This window comes from Ascaphus truei, chromosome 3 (genome assembly GCF_040206685.1).
Source record: "Ascaphus truei isolate aAscTru1 chromosome 3, aAscTru1.hap1, whole genome shotgun sequence".
In the NCBI taxonomy this organism is placed as follows: Eukaryota; Metazoa; Chordata; class Amphibia; order Anura; family Ascaphidae; genus Ascaphus; species Ascaphus truei.
The window spans coordinates 325,643,978-325,650,903 of record NC_134485.1 but is presented as its reverse complement, the minus strand read 5'-3'; the positions used below and the strand labels follow the sequence as shown (position 1 = coordinate 325,650,903).

Sequence of the window (6,926 nt, the reverse complement as noted above, 5' to 3'; positions counted from 1 at the left end):
CCCCTCAGGATGGTCTGAGCGGGGCCTTAATACCCCGATGCCCACCGCAGAGGATGCCCTCTGGGTGGGGTTAGACTTTCCCTCTCACCCCTGCATCAGGGGAGGGGCATGGTTCCACCGGAGCCTCAGCTCTTCAAGCTCCAAACTCATAGGGCATTCTAGCCGCAGGATGCTACTCTTCTCCAGCTCCCAAGACAGATCACTACTAGCTGTCTCCTCCAACTCCTCGGACAGAATTCTCGACAGGACTAGACCAGACTCACTCGACCAACGGCACTAACAGAACTCCCTGTCACTGACAGGGCTGGCTGCTAAATAGAGTCAGCCCCACCTCTCTTGATGTCAGCAGCACCTCCCCTCTATCTCATGCCTGCAGCAGAGTTCAGGGCCTGCATCAACCAATCAAGGTAGGGCTTTGAGTGGGAATATCCCATGATTACTACTGGCGCCTGCCCTTAACAGGACTTACCACAGTAGGAGGAAGGTTTTATAGCCCGTGCTGTTTACAGGGGGCTACACATGCATGAAATGTTTGTGTATTAGCCCATTAAAAGGTGTCTCTACGACCAAATGACACGTAGACACCGGCATTCACACAAACATACATGCATGCTAACACACATGTACATATTGTAAACACAGGCACACACATGTCGATGTATTCATTAAAACGCCCTATGTTTTCTGCATAACTAGCTTTTCCTTTGCTTTCTCTCCTGTCAGTAAACTATGCCTCTCCTCCGGGGAGCCTCCTGACCCCTACTGTACGTGTCTCTGATTTTACTGCCGGACAAAAACCGGTGGACCAAAAGGAAAACCGCTGTGAAGAAGCGGACCAGCAACCCGGAGTTCAATGAGAAGTGAGTCCCACACTGCTCCTAACACGCATCGAATGAAATGTCCAACCTTACCCACATCACTCTGTGCCATACTGAGGGGGCTCTGTCCTGCCTGTCAGCCTGATACAACACTATAGAATAACGAACCTGTACTATTACTCAAGGTATGGTACTGCACACCAAAAAACATTGTCATTGCGAAAAGTCATAGGAAAAGGTTACCGGGTGCTCCACAGAAGACAAGAGTGCCACCTGTAGACAAATGTGGGTGAATCTCCAGGCACCCAACTTGGAGAGCCTTGAGATTCATCAAATTTTAATCAAGGCCCCATACAAAGCGGTCACTTCTAGATCGTAAGAGATAATACAGTGAGTCCTCGCTTATCGGACACAATGCGTCCCGCAAATCCCTGTCGGATAACAGATTGTTGGAAAGCGGTATCAATGGTAACCGGTGGCGATTTCCATCGGATACGTGACATTTGCAGCGGATAATACATTAACCGCCGTCGGAAATTGTTTCTGACGGAAAGCGAAACGTCATAAAGCGAGGACTACCTGTAATGATAATAACTTGATGTCATATAGCGCTTTTCTCCCAATGGGACTCAAAGTGCGTCACAATTTCTCACTGAGCCACTCCTTCAGTGATCTGGCCAAGGCAATAAGGCACCTAAGCTAAAATTCACTAAGCCGCAATGCGGGACCTCGCACCAAATCTGGCATTAACTGCCATTGACTTGAGGCAGTTAATGCCAGATCGGGGTGTGGTACGCTGCATCACGGCTTAGCTCATCTCGGTGTTGGGCCCATATTTACGAAGCGATTCCATAGGACACCGCCCAGCACCGGAACACGGCTGCCAACCCGTTGGTAAATATGGGCCGCAGTGTTTTAGTCACAGATTAGTGCACATGACTTGGCAATGATCCAAAAGCTGCGGTACATCTCATGGATGACGGGGAATGTGTACAATATACAGTACACCGGGTTATTGTCCCTGCAGATTTGAGTGGGATCTGCCATTGGAGGAAGCAGCAAAAAGGAAGATGGATATCTCGGTGAAAAACAGTGTGTCCTTTATATCAAGGGAACGGGAGCTGCTTGGAAAGGTGTGGCGCAGCCCCTTCCCAATTTCTACACCTATCCACTGCACCGACCCGCTAACTTCATGCTGAATTGTCATATGCACAACATATAACCGATCTCTCTCTCTCGCACTGAACATGTAGCATACAATAATGTGGCTTCTCTCTGCCACCCCGTGACCCTCTCTGGGACATACTGTTCCTCTGTCATGCTGATGACTTGGGTCTCCCTCTCTCTCTTTCAGGTTCACATTGATCTTTCCCAGGTGGATCTGTCAGTTGGACTGACTCAGTGGTGAGTTTTGTAGCACCTGTGCTTGTGTCTCTCTGCGCACACGCAGTTACTCACAGTCACATGCCCACATGCACAAGCGGATAGCCATCCACTGGCACAGACACGGTTACCCGGCCATACACGCCGAACACTGCTAAGCACGCACACATTCACACAGCTGCCCCGGCACAGATACGCTCTCACACTGAGAAATAATCAGCCTAGCACATAAACTAAATATTGATGTACCTTCATTTGCAGTCATGATGTTCAGTACTTCCTATTTATCCCCTTAGGTAAAGGGAAAGCATAGATAGATATAGTGTGTTACAGACCCCAGTGGCAATGAAGAGTCTAATGCCAGCTAGGATTGGGGAAAACAAGGTGCTACCTATTTTACAAGAGGGTGACTTCCCCTTCATTGTATCAGTTCAAATATATAATGTACGGTTTGCATTTGAAGCCTCTAATACATCCATGTTTTAGTAGTATGTAGCCAGGGTCCCTCTGGTCCCCCTGTCTGCAGGTTTCTTTCCCCCTTGCGTGTGTGCTGCTGCGAAGGCTTGCGCGTAAGCAGAGCAGTCGCGGCGGCCATGTTGAGGTTGGCGCAGGAGTTCGCGCCTGTGCAGGGCAATGCACAGAGGTTGGCAAGCATAGAGGTGGCCATTACATGTGTGCAAGAGCTCTTGGAAGTTGCGCATGCTCAGTTAAGAGTAGCGGCGGCCATTACAGCTTCAGACATGCGCAGTAAAGATCGCGCACCCGGTCCCCATAGGAAAGAGCTGTACCACGAACTACAATTCCCAGCAGCCTCTGGGGACTGCACTTTCACCCTGGTCACAGGCAGCCAGACAGCCAATAGAGCTGGCAGCTTCTCCTGCAGCAAAGAAGATACAATGTTGTATGCAGACAGGGTTTTGTCAGTTGGATCCAGGAAGAGATTGGGAAAGGTAGTGTACACAGCTGCAGTGCTCTGCTGTACTAGGCCCCAGACACCCCAGGCCAAGGTAGGCCCCACTCCCCACTAGGTTAGTGGGTAAGTTCATAGGGAAGGCCCCTTAGGTAGGGACCCTGCCCTAGTCTGAGTCTTTTCAGTGACACAGCTGCAGTGCTGTGTGCTCTGACAATAAAAGACAGTGTGGCTTGCAGTGCAGCCATAGCAATTAGTTAGCAGTTTCAGGAAAGGCCCCTTTCAGTGCAAGGGGGGGGGTTTGCTTTCTATAGAACCCAGTTCTATGTGATATCAACGGTGCCAGTTGCACTCAGTGATCGAGGCCTGTGTCTGGGCTCAGACAGGCTCTACTACAAGAGACATTCGGTGGGTGCGACGCTCCACGAGGGAGACACCTCACGTGGAGGCGGGTTCCTGTTCCTGCGTCAGACCCTTTTTGAAGAGCTTTACACCCGGGCACGGACGTGTGCCCGGGCAGGTATCTATAAGTGCACCAACTTTACAAACAGTCAGTCACTTGGGGTATTGTGGGACATTTGGGACTATTGATATAACGTGTGGGGTACAAAGCCCTGCGTGGTGACCGGGTAGTTGTGCCTATTAGTGTTATAGAATGACACTGTTAATGTCATATTGTTGAAGTATGTTATGTTGTGTTATTTGCCATATAGTAAACCCTTTTAGCCATAACCTTTGGTGTGGGCTGGTTACTTTATGGATGTTCCTATGTGAGTGCCACTCTACACTCCTAGAATCTCACATAGGTGGAGGCGCTGACCGATGAGAACGTTCCAGAGATTCACCCCAGGCTCTCACTAGCGGAGGCTCAGACCTCCTGTGAGCCTGACAGGTATACTGCACCACACCTGGTAACATTAAGTTCCCCGCACATTCACTCTATCTGCGGTTGGGGGTGGGGAAATACCCGTTACAAGTAGATTGTACATCTCATTTCACAGGCACAATGCGTCCCTCACCTGATGAGCTTACACTCTAATGTTGGTGTTTGGAGCACAATGAGATAAGGACACTTCCCTAGGCTCACAAGTAGCTGACACTGGAATTTGACTGCTGTTCCCGCGTTTTACCTGCGCTACTTCTTCAGCTTGCAATGAACGCCTGGAAAAGCCATGTACCTCTTGTGACCGCGGCGCTTTCTCTCACATTGGTTTTCTGACAGGTACAATCTGAAGGATGAGAAGACCAGCATGTAATGGCCTTTCCCAGGGATGTAACCGTGTGTGGGCGAGCTCTCCCCCTCCCAGCAATGCTACCTGCTGGACCCAGGATCCTAACCAGGGATGGTGTGAAGCAGTCGTCTCTAGCAGAGAAACGGTTAATAAAGAGCCGAGTGGAGACATATCTGGGACCTGCCTGCCTCTGCCGTAACATGTTTTGACCCCTTTGCTGCCAGATTGGTGGCACTCCTGGCAGGAAAGTGGTTAATCTCCCAGAAAGGTTGCTGTGGACGGGGGCAAAATGTCCAGGCAAAGCCACTCAGTGCTGCCCCTAGTACTGATTTCTACACCACACACACATATATACACCTGCGTGTACAGAGGCATATATATGCATATTTATACGTACACGTGTGTGTATAGAACAGTCACCAAGAGGCAGCAGAGCTGGGCAAAGGTTTGAGCTGCTGCCAGTGGTCCCACTGTGGACAAGTACAGCTTGTGATCTTTGGTTTATTTAAATTTGCAGCCGCTTGCATCTCTGGTGCCGTCCACGCAGCTGCAGGGTAGAGCCAGTGTCACGTGACATGATGATGTAATCCTATGTTTCACACCTTAGCGCTTTATCAGTGTGTGATGTTCAGCCACAGCCTCCAGCACTGCTTTATACACACGCACACACACACGCACACGCACACACACGTGTTGACAAGTTCACGTGTACACTTCAACTATTGCAAATAATTTTGCTTAGACATTCAACTACACCAGGTGTAGGCAACTTCAGTCCTCAAGGGCCACCAACAGGTCAGGTTTACAGGATATCCCTGCTTTAGGACAGGTGAAAGACTGCGCCATTGATCGAGCCACCTGTGCTGATGCCAGGATATCCTGAAAACCTGACCTGTTGGTGGCCCTTGAGGACTGGAGTTGCCCACACCTGATCTATACACACTATCAAACATATGCATGTGCGTTCATGTGCACACGCACAAACACTCATATACATACACTGTCGCACCTAAGTATGCATGGGCATTGCTACACATAAATATATACATACACATAAATTTACATATACATTATCAAACACGCATGCAATCATCTATATACACACACTACTACTCGTACATATGCATAGACAATATACACATCAACATACCCACCCTTAAAAACGTCTTTAACATTTTCAATTTTAGCAAGTTTTTTTTTATCTTCCTTTTTTATTTACACGTTCTATGCTTGTTTGTCATTTTATAATTGTGTGAAAATGTGTTCCTTGCTTCTTGCCTTAAGAGAGATGTAAAAAAAAAACATAATCAACAATATCCCATTATTTTCAATGGGGAAATCCCTGCTAAGCAAAGGTGAACAGTTGAATTGTCACAGTATTTTTTAAACGTTTCAGTGTTATGTATAGAGCTTGCACGTTCTTTATCGGTTTGTGTCCCAGCTATTAGCTGGCGATGTCCGGTTGGAGGGAACCTTCCTATCCGGGCTGTAAGGGCGCAGAAATCACGTCGGAAAGATGCAAAGTGTTAAACATTCCTTAACCCCTCCAGTGCTGGGAGGGTCAGCAAGCAAACTGCAAAGCAGAGCGAGGACATTCCTGAGAAGCGCTTGCCTCGGCTAAGCACATTTCACCCCTTTTGCTGGTGTCAGCGACGCGATGGTTGCACTGGAATGGGGCAAGATGTCCAAGCAAAGTATGAGTTCATAGACACCCAGCAGTACCACACATGCATGCCAAGCAATGTGTTGCAGCGTCACGTGGCCCTCGGGGTTAAATATAAGTGTTTTTAGGTCAGAGAGTTGGACTTTCTTTTTTAATTGCTGCAACGTGACCTTCTGACAGAAGCTTATCAGTGATGGGGTCTGGCAGTCCTGGCTTTTACCCTGGGGAAAATGTCAAAGAACGTGAAGTCATCCAACACACACCAAATTGCTAAAAGAAATATGAGTTCGCCATACAGAGACTCTGGGGACTGAAGCACTCATCCGATTCACTAGGCGTCGATGTGGGGTATCCCCCCGATCAGGCGCGACCTGCCCTTGACTTGAGTGGCAGTTAACGTGTTGGGTCGGGGAGCTAAACCCCACTTTGGCGCTTCGTGCATCTCCTGCTATAAAGAATGAGTCTAACATCCAACTGCCTGAAACTCTCACTGGTAACCTGGAGCTGGGCAGTCCCCGGTATCCTCCCTGTCTCTGCAACTCCAATGGGAAATGAAGAGAAGCCAAAAGTGTTTGGTTTTTACATTGTATCCATTTGTGTTTAGATTTTTTTATGCTTTAAGCAGTGAGGTGTCGGGAATCAACCTTAAGTGTCCTGGACCAATATGCCATATTATTCAATAAAGGTGTTTCTCTCTGTCTATCTGGAATTATTTTATGGTATCAGAAAGCAGGGCCGGCTGTAGGGCAGGGCAGTTCCCATGGGCCCGCGCCTTTGTGGGCCGTGCGCTCCTCTCCTTCCTCGGTGCCAGGATCCAAATTCTACCCGGCAGGAGAAGGGAGAGCAGGAGGAGGGAGCAGGGGAGTCCCTGAGCTGCCACAGGACCTCACCGCTGCTCACCCCAAGGTGGGGATTGTGTG

At 48.9% G+C, this 6,926-nt stretch overlaps 1 long non-coding RNA gene across 1 annotated transcript; it reads left to right on the top strand.

Moving 5' to 3' along the window:
- Positions 1-765: 765 nt before the first annotated feature.
- LOC142489847 (uncharacterized) lies at positions 766-4,513 on the top strand. Its single transcript, XR_012799951.1, has 4 exons — positions 766-860; positions 1,846-1,951; positions 2,173-2,222; positions 4,334-4,513. It is a non-coding gene; the product is annotated as an uncharacterized LOC142489847 (long non-coding RNA).
- The last annotated feature ends 2,413 nt before the right edge of the window (positions 4,514-6,926 follow it).